We start from the raw sequence: 3,219 nt of genomic DNA, 5'->3' as shown, positions 1-3,219 counted from the left end.
GGCCTCGGGCTGGTTTACAGTCCCTGCAGGTTAAACGTTAACCCGCCCTATCTCCTGGCTCCCTGCAGGCCTTTGACCAGATAGCTGGGTCACCGCCGCTCAGACGGCACCTACGCAGGCTGATTTTTGCAAATAAATACACAGGGCCCGAGTCAGACCGCGTCTCGGAGGCAGGTATGGAGGCCAGCCCACTGCTACCATTTATTCGCTCCATGCTCTCCCAGCCAATCCGTCTCCATTGCTGTTGTTGCTCCCAGCAGAGATCCTGGGAGAAAGGACACAGCCCTGGCTCCCACGGGTGTTTTTGGCTTCCTGGAGGCAGTCCATTTGGCCTCACCATTGGCCTACACACAGAGACCCTGCAAACTGCAAATGGCATGGAGACTGCGGCCTCTTCTGCCGACCAGGAGACTCTGAGGCTCTCTGAAATGGGCGCTTTCCAGGTGTCCAGATATTGTGGTCCCTGGGGTATTGTGCTGCATCAATTAAACATCTGTCTCTTCTAAAACCCTTCTAGACCCTAACAGTAATGAAATGGGCACCGTGGAGTGCCTTTTCCTACATGGACACTGAACTACGCTCGAGATGGACTCAGGCTGAATTTCGGGGCATTTTAAATGAAGCGTTTACAATCAGGTGCTGCTGACGCCTGGAAAAGTGCTGTGGTGCTGTTTGTCCAGCTTTAAAAGCATTAGGCCTTTCCACATGGTGGGGAGACAGCAGTGCCCTCCTCAACTCAATGGCATGCTTAACTCAACTGCTCTGTCATCGAGGCACTGGTGTGGTGACCCATTTCATGGCCCCAAAATGAGGTTGCTCCCAAGCAAAGGTCTGCCCTCTGTTACCCACATTTTTGCTGAATTCAGGGGTTCAAATGTAGATTTTGGAGCTTATTTTTAAAAGGAAAACAAACAAACAAAAAACAACACCCTATCCAGTCTTGACCACTACTACTAAGTACAGAATCCAGAGAGGCTTTAGGGGCTGCTGCTTCTCCTGGCATCCTGGGCAGAGCTTGGGAGTAATGAGCAGGTATAGCATAATTTTTTTTCCCCTATTGAAAGAATTTGTCTCTTTGGTGTGCCATCCTACCTCACCTGCCACAAGAAACCTGTAAGATTTGACCACCAATTACATCAGATTTCAGATGTGGCACCAGTTTGCAGTCCAGTGTGCCACTGAGCACGTCAGGATCTATAGGGAAATGATTTGAAATTATTCAGTGAAAATGCCACAGCCCTAAGTTGCGATAGTGAGAGAAACACCAAATCAGCTCCAAAAAAACCCAAAATGCCATGCATCTTCTTGTGACCATCAATAAAATGGTGTCATGAAAACGTCTCTGGGGGAGAGGCAGAGAGATAACAACACAAGCTGCTACCTGTGAGCAGCTGCGGGTGAGTCTGATGATATGTGAACAAGACTGGAAAGTGCAACATATGCAGTTGTGTCTGAAAGCATGGCAGGAGAAGTCTGACGTCCAGCCAAGGCAAACAGAAGTTTTACAGATTTGGGATTGCTGCTCTGGGAACAGTTTTGTCTCCATGTGTTCTCCCAATGACTGGGTAGTCCAAGGCAAGAAATCTCATGCAGCCACATGTAGCTGCAATGGCATTGCTGGGGAGGAAAAGCCATCTGCTCAATAGATGAAATGCAAACAGCAAGTGGTGTTATATGTGTAAATAAATGGATGAATTTGGGATGAAAAGCTGGTCACTGAGTCCCATTTTCAGCTAAAAGGCATCTGTGCTTCCACCGGTTTGACCTACAGGGGTGGGGGAAATGTGACAACACATATGGGTGCAGGGAGACCACACAAAGCCAGCCATTCAGATGAGAAAGGAGGTGGGATTTAAACTTAATTTTCTTGAAGGCCCTCAGGTTGTGTGGGCACGGCAGCTATGATGCTTTTCCCCTATGTCTTCCTCTCCCTGGGGCAGACTTTGCTCAGAAGAAGAGACGGGATCTGTGTTTATTCTTCCTGGAAAGCCTCTTGAGAGGCACAGTGGAGAAGCCCCAAGAGCAGTAAGACATAATTGCTTCCTTTTCCGTAATCATGCCAGCAGTGGGTTGCCTGTTTGAGGGTTTCTCTTAGCTTGCCAGGTGGAATATAAGTAAAAACACTTCCAGCTCAAGAAAAGCGACACTTGAGCAGACATTGCCCCTTTGTGTTAGTTACTTCCTGCCACAAAATTCCTAAGGTGAACCCAGACCCCAGCTTCCCCTGGAAGTGCTCCAAGATATCTCCTGGGCAGCCCAGCAAGGGATTAATGGCAAATCTTCAGTTATCACCATCCTGCTGGCAGTGATGGGGAACAGAAGCTACCCATTAACATCATAATGAAGCCATCAAAAATATTTTTGATTTCAGGAGAGGCAGGGTGCTCTGCCCAGGACCTCTCGGGGAGTTACTCCTCACCTTCCACTTACTCAAGTTTCAAAGTAGGGAAGATATTAATTTATCTTTGGCATTTCCTTGAGCACTCCTGGGGAGGCTCAGGGAAGAAGTGGGTAGGAATTCAGGAGAACATGGTTTTGGAAAGTAATGGTGCCAAGATATTGTCCACATCCATCAGAACTGTAAGGCTTGACTTTCTCCAGAAGGCAGATGTTCCCAGGCTCCACAATGACACAAAGCCACATGGGTTTTGGTGGCTTACTTGGCTTGGCTCGGGAGGCTTATACTTAGTGCAGAAAGAGGCTTTGCAAGAAGGACAGACGCATTTTAAAAGTTATAAAGTAGAAGTTTAGAGTTAATACATGTAGTTAGCTAAGACTTGTTAATAGAATCATAGAATATCCCGAGTTGGAAGGGACCCATAAGGATCATCAAGTCCAACTCCTGGCACCGCACAGGTCTGCCCAAAAGTTTAGACCATGTGACTAAGTGCACAGTCCAATCGCTTCTTAAATTCAGACAGGCTTGGTGCAGTGACTGCTTCACTGGGGAGCCTGTTCCAGTGTGTGACCACCCTCTCGGTGAAGAACCTCTTCCTGATGTCTAGCCTAAACCTCCCCTGCCTCAGCTTAACACCGTTCCCAGGGGTCCTGTCACTGGTGATAACAGAGAATAGGTCACCTGCCTCCCCACTCCCACTTGCAAGGAAGTTGTAGACTGCGATGAGGTCTCCCCTCAGCCTCCTCTTCTCCAGGCTGAACAGGCCAAGTGACCTCAGCCGCTCCTCATATGTCTTCTCCTCTAGGCCCTTCACCATCTTC

This window comes from Anser brachyrhynchus (genome assembly GCF_964034855.1).
Source record: "Anser brachyrhynchus genome assembly, chromosome: 6".
Taxonomy (NCBI): domain Eukaryota; kingdom Metazoa; phylum Chordata; class Aves; order Anseriformes; family Anatidae; genus Anser; species Anser brachyrhynchus.
This window is presented reverse-complemented; position numbering follows the sequence as displayed.